We start from the raw sequence: 18662 nt of genomic DNA, 5'->3' as shown, positions 1-18662 counted from the left end.
GATGCACAGGACGCACGCCCACACATAGGTTCTCCCGTGGGGAATCAGGCCTGCAGTTTGCCTAGGCCGCTTTGAGTCTTGCTTTTTGCTGGGAATTCCCTCACCTGGATTTGTGGCAAACATTTACTGCAAAATAACTTCCTAAAATTCATGCTAAACCTTCCTAGGATGAGTATAACCAGTCCAACCACTTTTGCCCTTTTCATTTGCAAATATCCTTCTTCTGTGATGTGTTCAGCGGCATTGGTTCCTTTGTTTTCTGTAAAAGGTAACCACCTAAAGCAACCTGTGCATAGTAAATGAGGACCATCATGTAATGTGTGGAGAAACCCAATAAAGGCTGGTAATGTCAAGGGCCGTGGCTTTTGCTCCCCTTGAGAGAAAAGCCATGCTGTCCTTTTTCCTCCACCAGACTTGGTGGTCTCTGTGAATATCTCATTTCATCCATAATTATGCAGACTCTGCAGGCCGGTATCCTCATCAGTCCTGAATCTATTGTGTTTGTTTGACCCAATTACCTGCATGTGATGACCAGGAAATTCTGTAGCCAAAGTATCTATACAATTAGGCTGGTGAGCAGAAACATGGCTGGGGCGGGAGTGGGGCAGGAGGAGCGCTCTTGACAATGGCAATCACAGTTCTTGAAGGATGCAGGATTCCTATTCCAGTTAAAGGGAATTACCCATAACTGTGAATATGAATGGCAACTTCTGGGAAGATGAGAAGTCTCCAGAACCATTTCATGTTATCTCCTTCTTTACATAACTACACCTGGCCATTAAATAATCTTACTTTGATGTTCTAAATTTCTCTGCCCATGTATTAAATCTTTCTTGAAATTCATTCATCTGCTCCACATTTTCTTTCAACAATGTCATCAAACTAAGCTTAGTTCTAGAAAACATCAACACTTTGTACTAGACATACCAGAGGCTGTGATTTGGTCAGAGTCACGTTCAGAGGATTGGCCACTGTGTCTTGGTAAGAGGTGGAGCCCCACCTCCTGCCACAGAGAACAAAACTCCAGATACTTGCTCCCACCAAGCCACAGAATGAACTCTGCCAATCAGATGCTCGCTCAAACCCACTGGATCTTTAGCTACTGAGGCAAATAAAGAGATAATCTAGAATTCTTTCTAGTGATAGGAGTGAGGGTGGTGGAAAGGTGATGGTGGAGGGCTTCTTGAGTGGTGGCCGGTGTTGAGCCAAGGATGCAGCCACACTCTGCTCTGGCCGCTGGCAGGTTAGTTTGTTGGCTGCAGTTCCAACTCTCCCCACACACTCCTGTGGTTCCTACCTATTTTCCACATGGTAATTTCTATCCTTTCTTTTATTCTGTCAGCTGCCAGATTGGTTTCCAACACATTTCTTTCTTAAAGATGAAATTCCTTTCTGTCACTTTTAATAAGGAACCCTGAGTGGCCCAGTTTTTCCTAAGTATCAGAATGTATAATGTCATCGTATCTTGTAGCACTTGTAGTACTTGTAGTTGGACAAGTTATATGGGAAATGCATTTTAAGAATGCCCCAACAATTGCTAAGTGACAGGCAATGACATCTCACAGGAAGAATGTCTTTATGATTAAATACAAACAGAAATACATTAATGCAAACAGCTCACGTGGATTCCCAAACCCAAGAGAATAAACTTACATTAGACTTTGCAGTGCTAATGCTTGCTAATCATAAACAAAACATGGCTGGTTAATGAACATAACTTATTCTCCAGTTGGGAACAGTCAAAGAAAGGAATAAAACTAGGAGGTGGGGAGAGTAGTTTGTTAGTAGAAGGACTGAACATAAAGAGAACCAGAGTACTGCAAAAAGAAATGCATCCATTAATTTTTTCATTCAAAGAACACCCAAGAAACATTTATGTGCCGAGTGAAGGGAGACACAAAGAGAACCAAACAGGAGTCCAGCTCTCAAGAAGTGTATGAAAATGTAGACACGTCAAAATGTAATATAATCATATAAAGCTACCAGTTACATAATATATTTCAGACATTTATGTATTAATTTTTTGTGGTTCATAACAAGTTACCATAAACATAGTGGCTTAAAACAACTTGCTGATATTATCTCAGTTTTCCATGTGTGAGGAGTCCAGGCCCACCCTCACAGGGCCCCCCTGCTCGGGGCCTCACACAGCCGCATGCAAGTGGTCATCAGGACTTGGACCTCCTCTGGGCCCCAGTCCTCTTCCAAGCTTACGTGGCTCTTAGCAGAATAGATTTTATGCAGCTGTAGGAATCACAGCAGGTTTCTTCTCCAAGGAAAGACAGTCTATAAATCTCTTTAACAAAGCTCACGTGGTTATGTCAGACCCACATAGGATAATCTCCCTTTCAATTAACTTTAAAGTCAACTGTTTAGAAACCTTAATTGCATCTGAAATATCCTTTAACCTTTTGTGTAAGACATAATCTCAGGAGTAAGATTCCAAAGCATTAGCCATACTGTATTATTGGTTAGAAGCAAGCTCCAGGTCCTACTCACACTAACGGGAGCAGGGTGGAGGGATAGCACAAGGGTGTGGTCACTGGGGGTCATCTCAGAATTCTGCCTATCACAGCCTGGCACTATCTTCAGTCATAAATGTAGGAAGGAGAAGGAAAAGTTAAGTGACAAACCAGAGAGACGGGTCACTCAGACTATCAGCCTAGCCCTTGCACTGGAGTAGAGGCCTTCTTCTGCCTTCAGGAGTCAGGTCTTAAACCAGTCGTCCAACAATGGGTAAGAGGCATTTTTAACTTCATTCAACAAAGGTTTGTGCTATACATTCTAGTCCAGGAAATCCCCGGAGAATATAAGAAGCTTCTGTCTTTAGTGAATTTATAGCTAAAAGAAAGAGATAGATAAGGACACCCTTCTATCCAAGTTGCACTGGCAAGTATTCAGATTAGCAGTAATTCAACATTTCTTTTCTTTTAAAGCTAATGTATTTATTTATCCCTGGCCAGTGTGGCCCTGTTGGTTGGAGTGTTGTCCCATAAGCTGAGAAGTCATGATTCAATTCTTGGTCAGGCCACATGACTAAGTTGCAAGTCCTGTCCCCAATCCGGGTGTGTACCAATGTTTTTCTCTCTCAAATCAATAAGCATGATCTTGTATGAGGATAAAAGAAAAAAAAAACTAATGGATTTACCCTCTCTTCCCAAGCCCCCACATTTTTCCATATCCATGCGTATGTTCTCTTCCAAAGGTAAGTTCTTTTCATAATTTAGACAATTGAGCCTAACCTCAACTTAACTAACACTAATGAGCTTCCATAGGGATGAGATGAGGAATGGCGTCACCGGTTAGCACCACATAACATCTGAAAATACCACAGAGATGTGAAAGGGTTTTGGTCCTTTTCATGAGAGCTAAAGGTACAAGACTTAACCTTTCATCGCCTGAGAAATATACTTTTTGCTATAGTTTTTAAAACTGTACCTACAGAACAGTCGGTGAAAGCCCCAGTTCACTGCTTCCATTTTGCTTTCATGTGAGAAAATGAGGGGGGCTACTGCGCCCACCATCTTCCTGAACAGACCGTTCCACCCACTCTGGCAGGTGCATTTTGCTGTTGTGAGGAGGATGGGTCTTCCAAGCTTCTTTCTGGGCATTTCCCAATTTGGGTCTTCCCATTTGGGTCTTCCCAAATTTGAACTACCTCCAGACGGACTTATCAATGGAACAAAAAGAGAATGTTGAGTGCCTTACTATATTGGATCTTGGGATATTTTGCAGAAGTCTCCCTACCCCGGTACTGATCAGGGGACTGAGGCTTCCTAAAGGCTGGAAAGGGCCTGACTTGTGGCACAGTGTCCAAAAAAAGGAAATGATGGGACACCAGATCGTCACGGATGTCATGCAGAACCTGAAGTTATGCATCCTGCTGAGGACTGACAAAGAACAGGAGGCAGGGAACCATGGCACTGCCCCGTGTCTATCACCTAGAGATTGGGAACCTCTCTATAATGGGACTTCTCCTGTATTTAGTAACCACGCATCCACAAAGCCTACAGTCTTACCTTTGGACTTCACTATTCGCCCTTGCAGGTATCCAGGGATCAATTTATTCATTACTATGGCCTTCAAAAAATAGAAGTTGGTTGGAATATCATATCATTGGCACTTACTAACATTTTGTCAGCAAAATAAAAAATTTTAGTGACCACATAATCTTGTTATGTTTAATTTTATTTCTTAAAATGCTTGTCATTATAACATAAGGTAATAGCAAATGACAATTATATTTTTTCATAACCCTTGTCAACAGGAAGCATAAGATTCCCTCACCCCCAATCCCATGCTTTTTTCTAGTTGGCGGAAATAAAAAGTTGTATTTTCATGTGAACATTTTTTGTCCTCACCTGAGAACATGCTTATTTTAGAGATAGGGGAAAGGTGGATGAAAGAAAGGGAAAGAAATATCAATGTGAGCGAGAAACATTGATCCTCTGCTTCTCACATGCAACCCCACTGGGGATCAAACCTAACCGTGGACAAACCCACAACCTAGGCATGTGCCCTGTCTAGGAATTGAACCTGCAACTTTTCAGCTTACAGGACAACACTAGAAGCAGCTGAGACACAGTGGCCAGGGCCATGTGAACATCTCCTAGGAGAAGGCAGTAAGTGCCAGACAGTAGTTGTAGCTTTTACAAATTCAGGTGCCTCAGCCAGACCTCAGAGACTGATTCAGCAGGGCTGGGTCCCCAGCATCTGCATAGACTTTTAAAACAGATAATATATGCACATAGAGTCAAATTTTAAATTTCAAAAGAATATACAGAGGGAAATTATTTCACCAAATCTTTTTTCCTTTAGGAGACAGTTGTTCTTACAGTTTCTTTTCTATTGTTTGTTCATATATGACCAGATAGAAACCAGAGAAAAAAGATATTATCATACATACTCTATTCTTTACCTTGCTCTTTTAAATTTAATAATATATATTGAAGACCATTTCATGCCCTTAAAAACACATATCCTCAATCCATTTTAGTAGATTCATACACTGGTAAAAAATCTTTAATGTGCTTTGGGCGCTTGCAATATTCTACCAGGGCAGTTCTGTGCTACAGCCACACTGATTTTAAAAGATTACATCGAATCCACATTCTCTTCATTGTTATCTACCAACCCAAGTTTACTTAGCAATCTACGTTTGCTACTTTTTTGTCATTAAAAATACTGGCCGGTAGTTTCATGTGAGTTCATGTGGAACTGGCCGGGACACTGGGACACTTGTCTCAACAGATCGAGGACATAACTGTCCCTCATAAAATTCTGGCCTTTTTACTTTCACTTGTGATATTTATCATGAAGTTAGTTAACAAGAATATAAAATATTTTGTTTGCAAGTATTTGGACTTTAAACTGTATGAATAAGGGCAAAGCATTAATCAATTATTCAAGATAAAAAAACAGACAATACCAATGGCTAAGAATTGGGATTTAAAAAGATTTTACTTTACTGTTGAAATTTTTATTTTGTTCAACTGCATGTAACTAGACAAAAGTTTAAGAAGAGTCACTTTAATCTCCAAGTAATTTTATTGCTTCTTCAACTTGAACCAAAATTAATCTGGAAATTACATTGAATAGACTAACATGATAACACACATGCACATACACACACACCAAGAAGCCTCATATCTGAGAATCCCCAATTTACAGTTAGTAACATAGGGACAGTAAAATAGTTTCCATATTACTTTAGTTAGAATTTACCCAGCACAAGTACTTTGCTGTTTAAATATTTAGTAATGTGTTTAAATATTAAGTTGAAAACCTCTCTGATCCTAGAGAGGCACTAAAATAAATTGGAATTGGTTTCTGAGTTTCAATGTTAGTATTCTTTTTAGAAACTACTGAGAAAATGAAAACTTAATGACAAAAACAAAAAATTTGCACACAGAGACATCCTCAAAGACGATAATGAGACCCATGCACTGTATATTGATAACCCCAAATCTACATATTCTTATTTCTCAACTTAGCTAAATAAAAACTTACTATACTTTCTCACTTTTGGACTAAGTGGTTGTGGAATGCAAGTAAAATATACATAGTTGGGAATTATTGTCTTTGTTTTTTAGAAGTAGAAATGTTTTTTTCATTTTTTGGTTTTGTTTTCTTAGTATTTTGGTCTTTCCTCACATAAAATTAGCATTTGAAAAGAGGGTATTTTGCCTATTTTTTGTGACACAAACAACATTTATTGGATTTATAAAGGTAAGAAAGTTGCCTTTCATATTCTGGATAAAATGGCACACTAAGAGTTGCTCATTATTCCACATCTTAATTTATTTTTCACTGATTCCATTTTTATGATGATAAACAGATTTTTATTCTCTTTTCTTTACATCTAGATGACTATCTAGCCAGTGCCCCAAATTTAATTATAAATGTGAGTCATAGAGTGAATATGAATAAATCACAGGATTAGAAAGATTTTTCCAACTTTAGTAGAATTCAAAAAGAACTCTAAAAATCTTAAAGTTTTAATTCAAGTCCATACTTACACAGTAACTAGTGTAATTCACAATATGAATTATCTTAAATATATGTAATAGTCAATATATTACACATATTCAATATAATTAATATTGTGAATTTACATAAAAGTGCTCTGGTCTGCTCAGACTGCTCTCATTTTTGAAAGATGGTGATTATTTTTCTCAATATTCTTGTACTGTTGGTCATTCTGTTTATTGGCATATGGTCAAATACAAATGTATGTTCTATTTTTTAGAATGGGAATTAATTTATAAACCTTTCTTATTATTTATCATTTTCCAGGCATTTTAATCATATTTTAAAAGTTTAAATTGATTTTTGTAACATTGGGAAGATAATTGTACCTTTGCTTGATACCACATTAGAAATGATCAAAGTGGGTAGATAAATTTATTTTCTCAATAAACAGACACTATAGCTGAAGATATATGAAATTATTCTTAATTAAGGGCAATTTTATTTGCCAATAGAATAGAGACTTTTAGAAAATGTTTTTAAAAATTAAGATTCATTCTCCTTCATTCACAACCTTTTTTGGTAGGGGGGTGTTTTAGAGAGCCATCTCAGACTCTATGAAGTACTACTTGGAAATCACATCTTCATCCTGCAATACACTATTGATACTAGTTCTGACTAAACTAATAATGTTGTATGCTTACCCAACACACTTTAAAAATAGAATCCAAGAGTGCAAAAAAAGAGACCTAAGGTATATTAACCCTTCTCAACCAGAATTCTGCCTTAATGTTAACTATACACCTACACTATTATTCTTTCATTAAAGTCTGTTGTCATTTAAGTTTGGAAATGATCATGCGAATGAATATTCATTCAAAGATTCCAAGGACATTTACATTAATCAGGCAGTGCTTAGTTTCGAGAGTAAATAAGCAAAACAGTCCTTGCTCTCAGAAAGCTTATTGTCTACTAGAGATAAGATGCAGGTGAATACAGTGACATAAGAGCAATGAAAGGAGAATGTTCAGGAGAACAAAGACAGATTGATACAGGGTGCAGCCAGGGGGGACCCCCAAAAAAGATTTGGAATGGTGTCCAGAATTCAAAGTGTATAGGAATATTGGAGAGACATATAAGATGTCTTCACTCCCCCCCCCCCCAACAGGGGGAAGAAAGAATGGAGCCAGGGCCATTGAGAACTATTTTGCATAGCAACAGTTTTGGAGCTAACCTCGGGAGGAATGGTTATTTAACATATCTACAACCTTTAACTGGTTTCATACATATGTTAAATAGCAGTGGCCAAGTTTGGAGCCAAGGAGAAGGTAGTGGAAGGGGACTCAAGATGGAACTAGGGGACTCAAGATGGGAACTAAGGTCTGCACTCCTGAGAGAGAAGGGAGCAGCTTGGGGACTCAAGATGGAACTAGCGAGGACTCAGGATGGGAACTAAGGTCTGCTCTCTGGAGTGAGAAGGGCTTGGACTCGGAATGTAACAAGGGGCTGCGCTCCTGAGTGAGAGCGCCTAGATGAGAGCTTGGAAAAGACTGGCTCCAGGACACGAAGGGTCCCCGCTTGGCCAGATGAGAGAGAGAGAGCCAGGAGGTTTCAGCAGAGTAAGGACCCCCTCTTGGTGAGGTGAAAGAGGGAGCCATGTGGTTTTGGCAGGGTACGGACCCCCTCTTTCCCAGGTGAAAGGGAAAAACCATGCAGCTTTGCCAGAATGGAGATCCCTGCAGCCAGGTGAAGAAGAAAGCCACATGCTTTTGGTGGAGTGTGGACTCCTGCAGCTTTGGTAGAAGAGGCCCACGCGGCTTTGGGGTGCCCCCTTTGGCCACGGGGCCTGAAAAAGCAAGAGAGACTTTGACTGGAACTGGGTACAAAGGACTCTTGCCAGTGGACCATGAGAGGGTACCATGGTACTTTGGATTAACTCAAGATCCTGCACAGTGACCCAGCTGATGGCACCAGCGGCCTGAAAAAGGGACGTGTGCTCTTTTCCTGATTTACGGTACCCGGAGTTGGGACAGTGGGAGAAGGGAGCACTGTATGGGTGTAGGTGTATACCCTAAAGGACTTTGATATTTTAGTGGTGGCATTAGGCCTGAATAGCATTAAATAAACATTTTGTTTCCTTTTCACAAATCTCTGGCATTAAGAGATGTCTTTCCAATTGGCGGCGGACAGAAGGGCCCAGTAGATTTTAGTATTTTGTTTTGGGGAGGGGCCCCTGTTGTATAGCAGTTTTGGGCATCCCTAGGTGGGCCAAATATTGTATTGCCCCTCCCTCAGACCTCCTGTTTTTCGGTAACAAGATGTGACCACCTCTAATGAGGAAGGCCAATGTAATGACTGAATGTTTGTGTCCCCCAACAAAATTCATATTTTGAAATCCTAATCTGCATGTAATGCTATTATGGAGTGGGGGCCTTTGGGAAGTGATTAGGTCATGAGGGCAAAGCCCTTGAGAATGAGCTAATCCTTATAAAAGTATTAGTACCTCTATGGAAGAGGCCCCAGAGTGCTCTCTAGCCCTCTTTTCTCCATAAGATACAGTGAGAAGTCAACAGTCTGCAACCCAGAAGAGGGCTCTCATCAGAACTGCCATGCTGTCACCTTAATTTCCAACTTCCAGCTTCCAGAACTGTAAGCAAACACATTTTTGTTGTTAATGCCACTCAATCTATGGTGCTTTCTCACAGCAATGAGAAACAAAGATAGTGAAATCTTTATAGCAGCAATGATACAAATTGATCTCAAGTTGAATGGACAAAATGGCATAAGCAAAGGCACAGAAGTTGAAGTATCATTTCTGGGAACAAGAGTGCTGGTGGGCAGCCTGTGGGGATGGTGGGAGCAAGAAGAGTCCAATAGGCATTCAGGTCGGGAAGGCTAGCAAAAGTCAGGTAAGACATAGCCTTGTACCAGGCAAAGATGCTTGAGCTTGTTAGACTTAGCTGTTTATCAATTACTTTTGATGTTTTTAAAACTATGTCTGGAATTGGAGTGCCTTTTCCTAAGAAATATCACGTGAAAACTTAAAGTATGAATTATACATATATGCAGCCCTCTCTGCTTGAAGTCAGTGCGAAATGCCCAAAGCCACTGTAGTACTATAAAGATCTGTTTCAAATATTTGTCGCAAAAACACATATATACAAAGAGCAGGCACCATAGTGTTTGAATATTGAGAGTGGCATGTACACTCAGCCTTTGCCAACAAAATAAAAATTTTAATTTAGTTGTATAAAAATATGAAGAAATACCACAATAAAGGGAGATTGAAGCAGTAAGAAAAAACAGTCTGTTATTTTCTTAACAATAGACATCCCTCCCCTCACGTAAGACCTGCTTTTGTTTGACAGGGTCTTGAGAATCAGGTTGGGTGCTTAGTGAAACAAGCAAGGAAAAGCTTTAGTCTCTTTTTTAACTCTCCAGTTTATGATCTGCTTTAATTATTTAAACTTGGGGATTATGGTTGATACTGGTAACAATATAGTGGTTTGCTAGATACCAAGGGAAAGAACAAAGGAGGAAGGAAAGAAAAGGGGGAATAAGCTGTTTAGATTGGGATGAAAGACAAGAAGAATCCTTATGTCTATTAAGGATTTTGCTTAGGTTTCTGCCATGTGGTATATGATGTGACACATATTCCCTCTGTCTGCGAAACCTTAGGTAAGCCATCCCTTTCTCATTACTGCTTGGCGGAATTTTGAGTGCTTCATGAGAGACCCAACAAGTGCTGGAGACAGTCACCAGGTGGGTGAGGACCCACGACTGAAATTAGCCCAAAAAGCCCCAGTGAATGAGTTTCATACAGGTGAAGAATGATCTATGGTTTATCCTGAAGCCACTCCTGCTCCCATATTAACTTAGAAGATACATGTCACTTTAACACACTGTTAAAATTGTGATGTGATTGTGGTGTCAATTCAAGTTGCAATGGAAACTGATCCCCCACCTTCCCAAACACTTGAACCCCAAGTTGTAGCTACTTTCACTCCTTCCTCCTGCTTATCTAGCAACTGGTGCCAAGTTAATATTAAGTGTTTGGACAACCATGAAGTGACCAGGGGTCATTTTGAACATCAGTCCCTGGTTCTTTTTCTGGAGCAATAAAATGCACCTACACTAAGAACTGGTTAGAATAATAACCCTCAGAGACACAGGGTTATTAATTCATATTTTCCCCCTAGAAAAGTTCTAGCTCCTTAATTTATTGTCTTAATTGTGTTGAGAGTATTAGATGCCAGATTCAAGTCAAATAAAGTGGCCATAGAAGGCGGCAATGTTCAGAGAGGTTTAGCTCACTGCTGGGAGCTCACCTTCCGAACACACAAAGAGGGCACAAAGAGGCTCCTGTCGCTGTCATCCCTTTGGTGAAAAGTGAAGGGGAAAGGTTTGGGAGATTGTTATTTTGTTTCTGATAAACCCATAAAAAGAAGAAGCAACCCACGTGTTTGAAGAAAGTGGGAAATTTAACTAATGATATATGGGGACAATGTAATGGTTAAGACCCCAAAGCAGTGCTTTCCAAACATGAATGAATGTACACATTACTTGGGAATCTTGTAAAAAGTCAAATTCTGATTAAAAACATATAGGGTGGGGCAGAGGGTCTGCATTTTTAGTAATAGAACAAGTGATACAATTCTGCTTATCCATGTAACTCACTTTGAGTAGCAAATTGTAGAGTCAAATTATTTGCATTCAAGTCCTGGTTGTTGACTCCACCAAGCTGAGTGATCTTGGGTAGTTTAACATCTGTATGCCTCATATATAAATTAGGAATAATAATAATATCTACATCTATGGGTTGTAGTGAAAGTTCAAGTTAATATATAATGCTACTGAGAAGAACGTGTAGCATATGGTAGGTGCTCAATAAATATGTGTGAATGAATTACTTTAGCAGCAGGATAGGAGAGGGGAAACAGTCTGTGCTTTTCCATCCAACTCTTGTATGTCTCCCCCAAAAATCATCTGCCCTTTCAGCTTCTAACTTGATACTACCAGTTGCTTTTGAGTCAACTTGGTAGAATCCTAAAAAAAGGGCTCAAAAGAACAAAAATGGAAAGATTCTGCAGAAGGTGACACAGAATCCTTTTTCCAACCTAAGTGTGGAAATTATATTTTATATTTAAGAAAATCATGCTGAGAGCATGTAACAGACAGATAGTTGGTGTTGGACAATACCAGGGCTGGAGAGGTAAGTTCCTAGACAGCTAAAATAGGTCAGGGAAATGACCAAAGAGTGTGGGATTAGGGCAGCGTAGAGTTGGGGATTGTGGCCGAAACGAGCACCATTAAGAACCTGGCAAGCCCCAGCTGGTGTAGCTCAGTGGATTGAGCTCAGGCCTGCGAACCAGAGGATTGAGGTTCAATTCCCAGTCAGGGCACATGCCTGGGTTGCAGGCCAGTTCCCAGCAGGGGACACATGAGAGGCAACCACACATTGATACTTCTCTCCCTCTCTCCTTCCCTTCCCTTCTAAAGATAAATAAATTAAAAAATCTTTAAAAAAAAGAACCTGTCAAGACATGGCATAAAGCTTGGGTAAGAAGACACATCTTTGGGACAATTTTCAAGATCAGAAAGTAAATGGAGTGGGAATAAGTAATAAAGAGTATGAATAAAGCAGCAGGGGGATAGATGGTAATAAGACTAACTTGGACAAGTTGAAAGTGGCTATGGAGCTAGGTAACCACAGGCAATACAAAATCCAGGTCTGGACTACAGGAGACATACACTCGTTTGACCTTACAGTGAAGTCATCAGCGTTTGTGTATTAAGGCCCTGGGAATGGGTGATTCTATCTAGGAAAGCAGGAGCTGGAGGAGGTGGACACAAAATGAGGCCATGAGGGAGAGTAAGAAGGAGTAATGGGAGAGGTAAAAACACAGTCAAAAGAGGAGTTTGGCAGAAGACCAGAGAAGAGAGTGCTCCAGCAGGGAGGGAATGGTCAACAGGGCCAAACCTGACGAAACAACACTTAGGCTCGAGGAAACCAGTCCTTCCTGCATGATTCATTGAATCTGCCAGTACCACGTCAAGATGCTAATCTCTGAGCGTCAAAGCCTAATATCTTTGTTTGACTCATCCTGCTTCCTCATTCTCCATACTTAAGGCCCTAAGATATCCTTTCCATTTCTTAATATTTATCCCTTTCTTTTTAAGTCCAATTTCTTATGCAAGTCTAAATACACCTGCTGACACAGAAACTTCCTGTATGTTACAGCTGGGCCCAACTTCTGAAACATTTTTTTTCATTGTGCCATATTTATTTTCTTCCATACTTTATGTTTTTTAACTCAAAAATTGTGTTTTGTTTAGGAACATGAACATCTATGTATGTAAGTATTAAGAAATGCATGGGAATAATAAACAAATTTAGGATGATAATTTTGATATTTTTAAAACTATGTCTAGAGCTGGAATGTCTTTTCCTCTATGCACTGTGGGACAGTTATGATTAGGGAAGGGAATGCAGAGATTTCAACTGCCTTGATGATGTTTAATTTTGAAGTTAAGCAGCAGGAATATGGATTTCAGTGCCTGGATATTTAAATAAACTAAACAAATTATTTAAGAAATACTTTATAATGACAGCACTCTGAATTCCAGTTTTTGAGGTCTTCTCAATTGGGGACCCTGCTCTCTGTCTTATTTTCTACAGTCCCTTACAGTATTTTCTTTTTTAAAAAATTTTATTTATTTATCTTTAGAGGGGAAGGGAAGGAGAGAGGGAGAGAAATACCAATGTGTGGTTGCCTCTCGTGCATCCCCTGCCAGGAACTGGCCTGCAACCCAGGCATGTGCCCTGACTGGGAACTGAACCATGTTACTTTGGTTCATAGGCCTGTGCTCAATCCACTGAGCTACACCAGCCAGGGCTCTTCACAGTATTTTCATTGGGGCCTATCTTCTCTCCATATCATGCAAAAAGGTCATTGTCATGTGCATTTCTTTACCATCTTCCATCATAGCACCCCCTTTCCAGAAATGCATCTCCACTGAGTCAGGTATTCTATTCTAAAATATTTGTTGTTGATTTCTCCATTGTATATGAACTCTTTCTTTGAAATCTCGGGAGTGTGTGTGAGTCTTATCTATCACTTCCTAATCTATTTGTACGAATATTTTCTTACTCTTTAGTCCAGTAATTCTAATCTTGATTGTGATTGCACGTTAGAATTACCTGGGCTGCTCTTAAAAATTATTGGGCCCCAACTCAAACAGTTTCCACTTCAAACAGGCCTGAATAACAGAATTTGTAAAGAGCTTTCAAGGTGATCTAACACCACAGTTATGCCCTGATCACACTGTAAGGGCAGGGGCCACTTTTTCTCAGCCATCTCTCCACCAGACAAAATTTCACACACATGAAATATGATATATGTAAATCTGAGCTCAAATACCAATTTTGGTTAATGAACGTAGGAAAAGCTATTAATCTTAAGGCACAGTTGCACAATTTTTCTTTTGACATTACAATATATTAAAAAGCCTACTTAATAGTAACTTGACCTTCATAATTCAGTGTCATGGATATTTGGAAGCAAGTTACCTAAATGTGCAAACGTGAACAGCTAGACTGAAGTCAAACCCTGCCTGAAGTGATGTTAAATACTTGTGACCAAGGAGTGAAGTCTTTAAATAAGAGCTTTTAGTTCCAATGTTTGACAGCAGATCCTTAATCTCAGGAGGGATCAGAGTGGCAGTAGGCAAGTGTAAGGATATAGCATGAAGAATATAGAGCATTTAATTTAATAAAAGACAATGAAAGATGTTTAAAAATCGGTCAGGATGCTGTGAGACAGTGTGAAGTATGTAGAATCCCGTTCTAACTCTCCTAATTAAATACTAACTGTACACGCGCTGAGTCCACAGAAAGCCCCAGGCATTCTGTTGGGTTCTGAGCAGGGAGGAACTGGGGAAGACGAGGGTCTCGTCCCAGACACCTCCGAGTGTTATGAGGACCGATAACTTCACAGATTCACAGCCTAGACATATAGTGGTAGGGGCAAGGGTTCAGGATGCAGCAGGAGAAAGAATCAAGATATAGAGGGAAGAACATGAGCTTTGGAGCCAGAGAAGCCTGGGTTTGACTCCACGGTCCACCTTCTACTGCCTATGTCATGTCATACTGGGCGAGTGACTCAACCTCTCTGTCTGCTTGCTCATGTGTAAAGGAGGGCTGATCGCAGCTCCTTCTTGCTTATGGTGAGGATTAAATACCACATGTACCAGTTATATAAAGCACAAAAACAGGCACAACAAACCTATGCTAGCAGAAGTCAGGATCATGGTTACTCTAGCAGGGGCCAGGGATTAATGACTGGAAGGAGGTACAGGGGGCTTCTGGGTGCTTGTAATGTTTTGCTTCTTGATTTGGTGTTGTTTATATGAGTGTCTTTACTTTGTGAAAATCCAGCAAGTTCTACATATGAAAATACATAGCACATACACAGAAAATTTGTGCTTTGCTGTATAAATGTTATACTACAATGAAAAGGTTTTAAAAAGCAGGCAAAGCACTGGTTTCAGTGTGGTGCTTGGTAGGCATGCAACAAAAGCTGCTGCCCTCCCTCCCCGATCCCCCACCAAAGGAGGCAACAGATGGGGGAACCCTTCCAGGTGACAAATACCAGAAGAATGGGGGCTCACAATTCTAAGCAGTGAGGAAATAGCTAGGCTGAGGGGAGAAAAAAAGATTAAGTGTGTGTAACTTATGTTGCATTGTTCTTTAGAGGCCAAATGGTATTTAAAATGCCCAAAGCTGTTTTATTTATGCTAGTTGTTTTAAAATTATTTGTTTCCTTTTACAAAAGTCTTGAGAGCAAGAGTTAAATGATTATTTACATTATTGGCATTCCATGAAAATAAGAATGAATTTTTAATCCAATTTTTTGAAGGAAATGAGTAGATATACTAGATAAGTTTTAATATGTCTTCCAACCCTTTGATTTTTTAAAACTAAATTTCTATTGGTTTATCTTCAAGCTCACTGATTCTTTCCTTGGCCATCTCACGTCTGCTGATGAGCCCATAGAAGGCATTCTTCGTTTCTGTCACAGTGTTTTCGATTTCTTGCATATCCTTTTGATTCTTTCTCAGATTTTTCATCTCTGCTTACACTGTTCTACTATTCTTGCATGTTTCCACTTATTCATGAGGGCTCTAACCATATTAATTAGTTATTTTATTGTATTAAAATTTTTCTAGATAATTCTGTTTCTTTTGTGTCAGCCTTATTTCCATTTTTTATTTAGTAGCTCATGATGCTCAGGGTGGTTCCTACCCACTGAATGGCCTGAGGAGTGGAAGCTGTGGACCAGGCCTCAGTGGCTGGGCTGGGCCCTCCAGTCTTCAGTAGGAAACTGCTGAATGGGCACAGAGGGCACTTGCCAGTCTTCAGACCAGTCTGTGATCTTGTGTCGAAGAGCAGTAAACTCAGGAGCTGGAGCACTCCGTTCACCCTGAAATTCCTCCTTGGTCATGGCCTTTTCAGCAGCAGCCTGACTTTCATTTCCAACCCCTTCAGGGTCTGTATAGAAGTGAAGATAAGCATGACTTGCCATGGCTGCTCACAGGAGATGGTCTGGTGCATGCACAGGATGTCCCAGGCCAGTGTCCATCACATCAGACACGTCGAGTGAGCTCCCTGTTGTTGCATGGGATGTCAGTGTCCACATAGTACAGAGAAGAGACTGTTACACAGAGCAATGGTGGGTGGGTTAACTTGAGTCTCTGTGAGGGTCTTGTGGTGAGCCTGGGATCAGTAGCCACCAGAAGTCCTGGCTCCCAGAGGGCTACCTGGATCCAGTTCTAGGTTCCAGGAGTGAAGCAGCCAGCAATGGCCATGACTACAGTGGCAGCAACAAACTTCAGCCCAACCCACTGACCAATATTCCCGGGCAATATGACACTGACATTAGCCAGTTTTTCAATGACAACAATGGCATGAGCTGCCAGCAGAAGCTTCTTTTCAGATTTATAATGGACATGACATCATTTTTCCTATTGTAGATGTACTGTTCCAGTTGGAAGTCAAGGTTTGTGCCACCTACACAAGTTCCTGCTGCAAGAGGTTTGAGGACACCCTCCTCCTTCGTTTGAAGGACATCAAAGGATTGGTACATTGTGATCTCTCTTTGACTTACAATGGGAACCCTGTATAACACTGAATGGGTCCCTATCTAAGTAGTGCGGAAAAGCTCATCACCGTTATTCTAAACTCCCTGTCTGATAATCCTAAACCTGTGCCATGTCTCAGTCTCATCCTAATGCTTCCTTTGGGCCTTTAGACTATATTTTTTCCTGCCTTCAGCAGGCCTTGTAATTTCTGTTGTTGAAAGGTGAATATGATATGTATAAGTAATTAGGACTGAGGCAAACAGGCCTCCAGTGTGAGGATTTATGTTAATTTTCAATGTAGCTATAGGTGCCAGCAGCTTCAAATTCCTTTTATGTCCTTGTTTTATTTTCCCCCTTGACATTGGATTTCCCGAAGGATGCCTCCTTAAAGAGAGTCTTCTCTGTGCAGGGCTTACAGGTGGAGCTGTTGTTAAACTGGAGCCCTGCTGGTATGTGGTACAATGTGGCTGAGGCGGAGCAGGTGATCATCTTTCATTGAGCATCAGTATTTTGGTAGGCCTTCGTCCTTGGACCATGACCTTCACAAGTGTTGCTCTGGTGCAGCAGTTTTCAACCTTTTTTACCTCATGGCACACACGAACTAATACTAAAAATCTGTGGCACACCAAAAAGCATATATTTTTTGCCTGCTTGACAAAAAATATGGGTATAATTTTGATTAATTTACAACTGATAGTTATTGTTGTGTTGGCTATTGTCAATTTATTTTTTGTTTGATCATCTAATGGAAAAGAAGTCAGTGCCCCTGACCAAATAATCAGGTACTGCATGTTTTACCATTTCATGAAATTTTCTACATAGGTTACATTATTTATACTTCCATTAATCAAGAAAATGTTTGTTCTCATTTTGTGCTTTCAGTGTATTTTGGACATTAATATATTTCTTTAAATAACTCATGATATCTGAAAACTTTGATCAAGTTTTTCTTACTTTACATTTTTGAAACTATTTGTTCTGGTTCCCTAACCTAAAATATTTTGAAAATCACATGCAATGTCACAACCTCAGGATTATTTGGATCATTGAAGCTTCTCTGGAATAAAGGGCAAGTGTTGTTCCTGATAAAGTTTAGAACATGCTGCCCCCAAACACGGCACCTTGGCACGTTGTTTTAAGCTAAAGGAACCTGAGAAATGGCAGGTGCTGAAAGGCCTCCCCACCCTTCTCCCCTGAAGCAGGTTGAGAGGCTCTCACATGAGGCGCTTCTCCCCATACCCAGAGGGGAGGAGGATCCTTATTTCTGAAAATGAATGAACAGGTTTTGCTAAGTTTTTCCAGTCTACTACACATAGATCACACCATTTTTGTCCTATCACATTTTTCCACAAGTTCTCACTCTTCATCAAACCTAGCATAAAAACACTTAGATTTAACTGCTTTTTTGTCTTTCACTTTCTTATCATGGCTCTCAGGTCACGTAAAACTTATATTAAATACATTTGTATGCTTTTCTATCTCTCTATAGTTACAAAGATCCAGCCAAGAACCTAGAAGGGTAACAGGAAATATATTTTTCTTTTCCTATATACAGATAATGAAATTTTTATTTTTGTCTTTTATTTTGAGTTTTTATGAGGTGGTCACTTAGAAATTTTGTAACAAACCACCAATATTATCCAAATTTAAATAATCCTAATTTTGGTATATTAGACTGAATGATTTCCTCATCTGAGAGGCTCTATGATAATGTGATATCTTGTTTCATATTCCAGGCCAACCGTGAGTAAGAGATAGGACACTTTGTCTAAGGTTATAATTTCAATCAGCCAATCCTGGGAAGCAGGGTGCCTTGGTATGACTCAGTCACTTTGGTCATTTCTGGAATTGCTCTATTAGTATAGGCTTACATACATAGAAAAGGATTTAAATGTGTCTGTATTGTTTGTGGAAGTTAGCTAAAACCCTGAAATTCTGTAGGGCAATGAAGAAGGTAAACTGTGGAGCTTATTACTTCTGGATGCTCTTTATGGAAAATGGAAACTGTAATTCCTAGCTTGTTGCAATGAAGTGAAATGCTACAAAAAGGCCCC

General features: G+C 39.9%; 1 pseudogene; it reads right to left on the bottom strand.

Annotated features, from left to right (window-relative positions):
* Positions 1-15739: 15739 nt before the first annotated feature.
* On the bottom strand, positions 15740-16613 carry LOC119042410 (40S ribosomal protein SA-like; annotated as a pseudogene).
* Between the last annotated feature and the right edge of the window lie 2049 nt (positions 16614-18662).

The sequence above is a fragment of the Artibeus jamaicensis genome, unplaced genomic scaffold (genome assembly GCF_021234435.1).
Source record: "Artibeus jamaicensis isolate MK-2021 breed Jamaican fruit bat unplaced genomic scaffold, CSHL_Jam_final contig_466, whole genome shotgun sequence".
Lineage (NCBI taxonomy): Eukaryota > Metazoa > Chordata > Mammalia > Chiroptera > Phyllostomidae > Artibeus > Artibeus jamaicensis.
The sequence above is the reverse complement of the archived record's forward strand: the minus strand, read 5'-3'. Positions and strand labels throughout refer to the sequence as shown.